Source organism: Pinus tabuliformis, chromosome Q (genome assembly GCF_031772625.1).
Source record: "Pinus tabuliformis cultivar Carrire ecotype Pingquan chromosome Q, CPIR1, whole genome shotgun sequence".
Taxonomy (NCBI): Eukaryota; Viridiplantae; Streptophyta; class Pinopsida; order Pinales; family Pinaceae; genus Pinus; species Pinus tabuliformis.
Genome location: NC_142296.1, coordinates 806,741,320 through 806,751,319, shown reverse-complemented (window position 1 = coordinate 806,751,319; position 10,000 = coordinate 806,741,320).

Below are 10,000 nucleotides of genomic sequence, written 5' to 3'. Positions count from 1 at the left end.
CCCGGACAGCAGCAACAATGGACCTCGATCGCATGATCACCTGCGGCAGCCTCAATGCAAAGGAAACAGAAGGAAACAAAACAACAAGAGCAACCGAGCCCACAACCTCTCTTGGAAATGTGCCCCCCGACCCTCCACGCCACGCACCAAGGCCACCTAGGAGTCCACCCGCGACAGTAGAAACGGTGGACCTCGATCACTTGACTGCCTACAGCAACCACGATGCGAAGGCAAAGGAAGGAAGTAAATGCAAATCAAGAAGCTCTCTACACAATACAAGAACATATCCAAACAGGAGGAGGGATCGGGCAGCCCCGCACCCCCCGCACCCTACGTATAAGCAACCTAGGAGATTTCACACAGCTTTACCGATTGGACAATGAATACTTTTCCCCTACGACCACCTCCATGCAAAGGAGGGAAGTCGAATCATTCCACCTCGAAATCCTTCTTCCAGATAGCCCCCACCATCGACATAGCAAGCCTCCTCCCCATTGGACCAGGGGCGCATACACAATTCAAACAACAAATGCCCATAAACGTTGTGACTTAACATTTCCAACCACAAAAGCCTGCCACGCACTCAAGATGCAAGGGAAAAGCCGACCCCTCGATCAAACATATGGGCCAACACATCTATCAAAACCTCAAAGCCAATGCAACCATGAACAATGTGCACTTTGAAAGGAATGCCAACCCTTGACTTTACAACAAGGAGAACAACGCCTCACATCGCCCAACGAAAAAAGCAAGCAAGAGGGAGGGTAGGTGGTTTACAACCAAAACCCTTCCACTTCCCTCTTAAATGTATGCATCTCAACCGACAATGCCAACACGGAAAGAGTACAAGCACAAGACACCATCACCATAAACAACCGAACAATGAAGAGGCTAGCCATCACAAGGAGCCACACCACAACAACCCATACAACTCCCAAAACTTGGAGCAGAAGGGGAATTGTTCACATATGCCTCTCGGGACAAGCATGCCAACATTACCGCTCATGCGCTACCGAGTGGGTATGGAGAGAAGATGAATATCAGACACCCTACAAATGACCCAAGGCCATTCTTGAGGCAAACCCGAAAAACCAACTCAATTACCAACCCACCTTTCACACGAAAAGAAAAACCCTCCACACCAAATAGGGAGGAGGTGAACAATATAACGAGGAGCCAATTTCAATGGAGCCACACATGGCTGCCCAGCCTAATCAAAATTCTCTATTCGCAACAACCGAGGGGCACGATAGTGACATAGGCAAAGACAGAGTTTTGGGGCTTCCATCTGGGACCGCAAAAACGGAGGCTCAAAGGAGCGTCGAGGAAACTATCAACATTCTTATCATTGGGATGGGAAAGAGGGACGGGGATGAGCATTGCCCACATTACCGCTCATGTGCTACCGAGTGGGGATGGAGAGAAGACAAAAATTGGCCACCCTACAAATTACCCAAGGCCATCGTTCAAGCAAACCCGAAAAAGCAACTCGATTACCAAACCACCTTTCACACGGAAAGAAAACCTGTCACCTGTATCTTCTGGAGGGGCACGAGGGGGACCAGGACGAGCCAAGGAGCCACACCACAACAACCCATACAGCACCAAGAACTTAGAGAGTAGAAGGGGAATTGTTCACGTATGCCTCCTGGGACGAGAATGACCAACATTACCGCTCATGCGCTACCGAGTGGGGATGGAGAGATTATGAAAATCGGACACCCTACAAACGACCCAAGGCCATCCTTCAGGAAAACCCGAAAACACAACTCGATTACCAACCCACCTTTCACACGGAAAGAAAACCTGTCGCTGGTATCATCTGGAGGGGCACAAGGGGACCAAGACAAACTAGGGAGCCAAACCACAACAACCCCTACAACTCCAAGAACTTAGAGAGCAATTGTCCACATATGCCTCCCGGGACGAGCATGGGCAACATTACCGCTCATGCGCTACCGAGTGGGTATGGAGAGAAGATGAAAATCGGCCACCCTACAAATGACCCAAGGCCATCGTTCAGGAAAACGTAAAAAACACAACTCGATTACCAACCCACCTTTCACACGAAAAGAAAACCTGTCACCGGTATCATCTGGAGGGGCACGAGGGGGACCAGGACGAGCCAGAGAACCACACCACAACAACAACCCATACAGCTGCTAGACTTGGAGAGCGGAAGGGGAATTGTTCACATATGCCTCCCAGGATGAGCATGGCCAACATTACCGCTCATGCGCTACCGAGTGGGGATGGAGAGAAGATGAAAATAGACCGCCCTACAAACGACCCAAGGCCATCATTCAGGCAAATGCAAAAACACAACTCGATTACCAACCCACCTTTCACACGGAAAGAAAACCTGTCGCTGGTATCATCTGGAGGGCACTCGGGGACCAGGACGAGCCAGGGAGCCACACCACAATAGCCCATATAGCTCCAAGAACTTGGAGAGCGGAAGGGGAATTGTTCACATATGCCTCCAAGGCCGAGCCTGGCCAACATTACCGCTCATGTGCTACCGAGTGGGGATGGAGAGAAGATGAAAATCGGCCACCCTACAAACGACCCAAGGCCATCGTTCAGGCAAACCTGAAAACACAACTCGATTACCAACCCACCTTTCACACGGAAAGAAAACCTGTCGCTGGTATCATCTGGAGGGGCACGCAGGGACCAGGACGAGCCAAGGAGCCACACCACAACATCCCATATAGCTCTGAGAAATTGGAGAGCGGAAGGGGAATTGTTCACATATGCCTCCCAAGACGAGCGTGGCCAACATTACCACTCATGCACTACCGAGTGGGGATGGAGAGAAGATGAAAATCGACCGCCCTACAAACGACCCAAGGCCATCATTCAGGCAAACCCAAAAACACAACTCGATTACCAACCCACCTTTCACACGGAAGGAAAACCTATCATTGGTATCATCTGGAGGGGCACTCGGGGACCAGGACGAGCCAGGGAGCCACACCACAATAGCCCATACAGCTCCAAAAACTTGGAGAGTAGAAGGGGAATTTTTCACGTATGCCTCCGAGGATGAGCATGGCCAACATTACTGCTCTTGCACTACCGAGTGGGGATGTAGAGAAGATGAAAATCGTCGGCCCTACAAATGACCCAAGGCCATCGTTCAGGCAAACCCGAAAACACAACTCGATTACCAACCCACCTTTCACACGGAAAGAAAACCTGTTGTTGGTATCATCTGGAGGGGCACGCGGGGTCCAGGACGAGCCAGGGAGCCACACCACAACAGCCCATACAGCTCCAAGAACTTGGAGAGAAAAAGGGGAATTGTTCACATATGCCTCCTAAGACCAGTGTGGCCAACATTACCGCTCATGTGCTACAGAGTGGGGATGGAGAGAAGACGAAATCGGCAAACCTACAAATGACCCAAGGCCATCCTTCGGGCACACGCGAAAACACAACTCGATTACCAACCCACCTTTCACATGGAAAGAAAACCTGTTGCTGGTATCATCTGGAGGGGCACAAGGGGGACTAGGATGAGTAAGGGAGCCACACCACAACAGCCCATACAGCTCCAAGAACTTGGAAAGCAGAAGGGGAATTGTTCACATATGCCTCCCAAGACGAGCATGGCCAACATTACCACTCATGCGCTACCGAGTGGGGATGGAGAGAAGATGAAAATCGGCTACCCTACAAACGACCCAAGGCCATCATTCAGGCAAATGCGAAAACACAACTCAATTACCAACACACCTTTCACACAGAAACAAAACCTGTCGCTCAGATCATCTGGAATTTTCATGGGTCCCCACACGACTGAAACGAAGCGACAAGGGAGAGCCGAGAAAATGAGCTACACGAATGTGCACAAAGCCAACCTCGGGTCACAACTTAGCATTTTTTGATACGGGCTCGTTCGCCCGGGCGCGCCCTCGCTCGAACGACCCGCCCGAACGAGTTCACATGGGTGCCCTCAAATGACCTGCCTGAACGAGTTTTCACGGAGGCCCTCGCCCGACCCGCCTGAAAGGGTTTGCACGGACGCCCTCGCCTGACCCGCCTAAAAGGGTTTGCATGGACACCCTTGCCCGAACGACCCGCCCGAACGGGTTTGCACAGACGCCCTCGCCCGACCCGCCCGAACATTTTTGCATGAATAACCTCGCCCGACCCCCCCGAACGAGTTTACACGGGCACCCTCAAACGACCCACCCGAATGAGTTTACATGGAAAACGACCCTCCTGAACGAGTGTTTACACGGCAAACGACCCGCTCGAACGAGTTTACATGGGTCCAACACACGACCAAAACGAAGTCACAAGGGAGTTTCGGGCAAATGGGCATCACGATCGTGCACAAGGCCCACCCCCCTTCACAACTTAGCATTTTTTATATGGCCACGTGTGCCCTGGGCGCCGTCACACGACACGACATGACACGACCCGACCTGTTTGCACGGGCACCCACACACGACACGTTCCGACCCGCCCAAACGAAATTTGGGGTTTCCATGGGCGCACGACCCGAACGAAATTTCGGGGTTTCCGTGGGCGCACGACCCGAATGAAGGCACGAGGGAGCATCAGGAAAACGGGCCACAGGAACGTGTAGAAGACACATGGGCAGTCACGACTTAGTATTTTTGGCACGCCCACGTGTGCCCGGGCACCCACACACGGCACGACACGGCCCGACCGGCCTTGTGCAAGCCGACCCGACACGGCCCGACCGGCCTTGTGCGAGCTGACCCGACCTACCCGAACATGTTTGCAGGGCACCCACACATGACACGACATGACCCGACCTGAACAAAATTTGGGGTTTCCTTGTATGCACAACCCGAACGAAATTTGGGGTTTCCATGGGTGCACGACCTGAACGAAGGCACAAGGTAGCGTTGGGCAAACGGGCTGCACGAACGTGTAGAAGGCACACGGGGGTCATGACTTAGCATTTTTGGCACTACCACGTGTGCTCGAGCACCCACACACGGCACGACCCGACCCGCTCAAATGAAGGTGCGACGGAGCGTCGGGCAAACGGGTCGCGCGAACATGCAGGAGGCACACGGGTGGTCACGCCCTAACATTTTTTGCACGGCCACATGTTCCCGAGCACCCACGTGCGGCACGGCATGACCCGACCCCACTCGACTCGCCCGAACGCGTTTGCACGGGCACCCACACACGACACGACCCGACCCACCCGAACGGAATTTGGGGTTTCCATGTGTGCACGGCCTGAACGAAATTTGGGGTTTCCATGGGTGCACGACCCGAACGAAGGCCCGAGGGAGCGTCAGGCAAATGGGCCGAACGAATGTGCAGAAGACACACAGGCGGTGACGACTTAGAATTTTTGGCACGGCCACGTGTGTCGGGGCACCCACACACGACACGGCACAACCTGACCCACCCTGGACGAGCCAACCCGAATCACCCGAACGAAATTTGGGGTTTCCATGGGTGCACAACCCGAACAAAGAAGGCACATGGGCGGTCATGACTTGGCATTTTCGGCATGCCCACGTGTGCCCGCGCAACCCCACACACGGCACGGCACGGGATGACCCGGCCCGCCCAAAGGAAATTTGGGGTTTGAACGGGCGCACGATCAAACGAAGGCACGAGGGTAGGAATATCTTTGACTCTAATACATAAGTATACCTGGGGTAACATGTCCTTAATATCTTCAACATTTTATTTTGACTCTTTATAACACTTTAACATGTGCTAGGCCTATTTCAATGAGCAAGAAACTCAATGACAAATATAATATATATATATATATATATATATATATTTATTTATTTTCTTGAATAAATACAAATATCAAAAGTACATTTATGAAGACCGAACCCAGTTACACTTTCTTCAACACCCCCTCTCAACTAGGGAGGTATTCATAAATCATTACAAGGTGTTTGGCTATTTTTCAATCTTGAATAATTCACATAAGAGAAACCGGATTGGCAACCCATCTGTTATAGCATCATATTAGCTAACATTGTTCATAGCAAGGCCTTGACTAACACCTTGGTCATTGTCTCTAAAGGTACATACCCACCCAGGTGTTCCCTGAGTATGACCTTCTACGAAAATTCTTGTCTTGGGTTCCCATCCCTCAAAGAATATCACTCCTCTTGCTTACTCTTGACTTGGGTGCCCTACACATGCTCAAAGAGCATCAGATGCCAATTGATTTCCCAATCCTCCTGTTATTTCTTGCCAAGTGAAGACAAGAATGTTGTGTCTATCTCTTCCCCTTGATCGGGGAAGACATGCCCAAGTTTCCTCTGACAAGAAACTTGCCCAAGCTCCTTTGTAGTTGGGAACTTGTTAGAACTCCCTCTTAGCTAGGGACTTGTCCATTCATCAACAACGTCTTCTTCATGGGTCCTTCAATCGCTTGATCTCCTTCTTTCCTTCGATGTCATGAAGTCTTTGTTTGAACTTCTTCTTGGCAGGGTACCGACCATCGATCACTTTTCCCCCTGGTTTGTCATGTAAATGCTCCCATCGTGGAAAGTGGCCTTTTTTATATATATCAGGTCCTTTTTGTCATCTAGCTACTCCTTTGTCACCTTGTCTATCCTTCATAACACTTATCACATGGATGCTTAGTTGTAGTCGCTTGTTCCCATACTTTGATTTAGTGGCCCTTCATGATATTCCTCTTCATCATGACATATTTGTAGAGTGGAAACGGTTATCTGCACCTTACTATCTCCAAGGCCTTCGTAGGTGTCAAGGGTCCTTTATCTTTTTCTTCCTTTGTCAGAGTTTCCGTGCCTTCTTTCGAGAGATGTTGAGGAATCTTGTCAAATAGTTATTCTTTGTGACCGCGATGTTCTTCATTTGCTTCTTATTGGATTGATTGGTAAACCACCTTATACTCCTTATGAGAGCACTTCTTCATGTTGACCTTTACTGCACTGTAGCACATGCCTCCGAGCATGTCATTGGCGAAAGAGATCCTTTTATTCTTGATCGTGATTCTAGAACTTTTCCCATGACCCAATCATTATATGATGACATGAATTAAACTTTGATGCATACATACCTCACCTTGATTATGCTTTTATCATCGCGGCTTTATTTGATAGTTCTCCTCGATTGGTGTAGCCTTTCTTGCTTCATCTGCTCTCACCTGTATATCATCCTCTCTTGAATCCCATAAATGGGACCCCCAATGAGACCTCTACCCCCTTTGAAAGAAGACTTTAAGCAAAGAGGTTGACTTAGTCATAGGAGGATCTTCCTTCTTTTGCTTCTTTTCGTCTTCTTTCACTTCTTGAGTTACATGAGCTTCTTCCCTTTTTCTCTTGTTATTGTTGTCCTTCTTAAGTTTAGGACAATCCCTTTTGTAGTGTCCATACTCTTGGCATCCAAACCGTTGGACTTTGGACATGTAGTGGTCCCAACCAATTTGCTACTTTCCTTGCAAAAAGACACTAAGGTATACTCAGAAGGGGACATATACTAACTTGATAGAGTTTGAGATGTAGTGAACTTGCTTTCTTCTTGATGGCTTGCCTTCCTTAGATCTTGATGTTGTTCAAGTTGCTTTCTTCAAATGGACTTGCTTGATGACTTGACTCGTAGCGCCTTTCATTCTTCAAGATGGTGTAGCTTGATGTAGGTCCCTCTTTGATTTGTTCTTCTTGTAGGTGCCTTTATACAAGGTGTTTCTTCTTGCTTTTTAGTCTTCCATGATGAATGCCAGATGGTAGACCTTCTTGTCCTTGATGTGTTTGAGACTTCTTGGCTTGACGCTTCAACCTTGCGGATGTTCTTGAGATTCCCTTTCCTTGATGTGTCACCTTAGCTCCGATACCGCGTTGAAGAATCTGGGGCAATGGGGTATAGCAGGATTCTTCTAGACTTGATAACAATTTGTGAATCTCTTTTGAAATTTATCGTGTTATCTTAATCTTCTTCTCTTCTTATTAATGCATGTGTGTTTACTTTCATCAAACTAGTGCCAAAAACATAAGAACAAGAACACAAGATGTTGGCTCTCTGCCAGGAAAAAACCTCTCTCTCTCTCAGAGGAAAACCCTTTTGTAAATTTCTCTCATTGAAGCTTCTTATTGGTCATTGCGAAGCCCTAGACCCTTGACAATAATATCCCCCAAGCACAAGTTGAGTCCTTCCTCCTCTCTGCACTTTGTTTCTTCGGCGCTTCGTTCCCCGGCACTCTGTCCTTCTTTCAACTTTTGATAGTTCGTGGTGGACTAGCTTTAGAAGAGACTCCAACCTTTGATCCTTAGCGAGATCCTTTACCAATGAAGAAACCTTCATTCTCTTGACCAACCGAGCCTTTTTCTTGATGTGAGGTTGCAGGCTCGATGTACACCAAGTTTACTGCACCTAGGGCGATTTCCATCGCGACGAGACATGGGAACCGCAAATTTCCCGCGCTTTGGATGCTTTCGACAAGGCGGGACATGGAATCCCCGGGTTCCCCACAATTTGGCGACCTATGTCGAGGAGGGAATAGTAGACCTCATGTCACGCTCCTATCCTAGTGGTAGTATTTCAACCACGCATAAGCGGGTGCGGCACCGCTGTACTTTTTCTTTTTACCAATACTTGTGTACACGATCTGCGCCTACTTCAACACTCAGTCAATTTTCCAATAAGTGTTCTTAACAATGCAGCGAAAATAACTTACCATAGATTTATCTTCTTCAATTATTCTTTCAACCTGTCGTGTCATGTGGTCATGCTGCACTGGCCCACGGCCTGCACGACACAACTCCACACCTGAACTGCGAACCTATCCGCCCGACTTTCCCTTCCGTGGTGCCCAAGCTCTGCCCGTCGGCGCGGTCCATAGTGAGGGCGCACGGCCCGCATGCAGTCCGGCCTCCCTGCCCGGACGATAACCCGCCCTGCTCTACCTGTCCGCACTACCAAGCCTGACCCGCCCTCTGTAATCCGCCCGCCGGTGCGGCCCTCTTACCCGCGTCCTTCTCTTCCTTCAGTTTTCGCCCAACTCCTTCCTTCACACTTGTTCTGCGATGTGGAAGTCTGAGTTCGATGTCTCTTCGTCGAACGCCATCCTCCTTACTTATACGCATCCTTTCGCCCAAGGGCCATGTCTCTCGAGGATAACAAGGGTCGGCTCCATCAACATGCATGCCCGGCTGACCTGCCACATAACCTCGGCACCCCCCATTCCAACGAACCGCCGCATCCCTTCGTGTGCACCGTCGCACCCATGGGTCAGCTCCACCACCTCACCGATTACACCCGTCGCCGCACGTCGCACACCTGCCCGCATCCTAATTCGTCCGCACATGGTCACCTCTTTCATCCGGGCACGCAACAAGGGTCACCCGAGCGCTTTCTGTCGGTGGCTCGCCCATCGTGCAGGTATCAAGGGGCGTGCGCCATGCCCAACACGGCACGAGCGACATGGGAACCCCGCGTGTCATACCCCCAGGCCTACAGTAGTCTTTCAGCCGTACTTGGCGAGGTGCGGTGCCACCGAACACTTTCTTTTCACCAATACTTATGTTCATGGACTACGCCCAACCATTAGTCTACTTAGTTTGTTTTTCGCAACCAAGTATTATTATGTTTCCTCTATACCAATGAACACCCATACACATTCATTATCATCAGCAATTATACATGAAGAACACAATTGCGCAGTATAAAGGGAGGGGAAACTCCCTGAACAATGAGTCTGCCCGAATACAATATATTATTCAACTCTACAATGTTTACGAGGCTTTACAAGTATACATGGGAAACACTAAGTTTCACACTTAGCCAATTTTATAAATAGGCAACACCTCCGTGTGCCAACCGAGTTCCTTGCCCGAGCTGGGTGGGCGCGCCCCCACACGAGCTGCCAACCGTACTCCTCGACCGAACCTCGTTTACCACTACACGAAGGGCAGGCGACCTCACCCGAGTCACCCCCCATTTCCTTTTGCACGACGGGCGGGCGACTTACCCGAGTCACCCGAGACACCTCCGCGTTTCTTCTTCCACGACG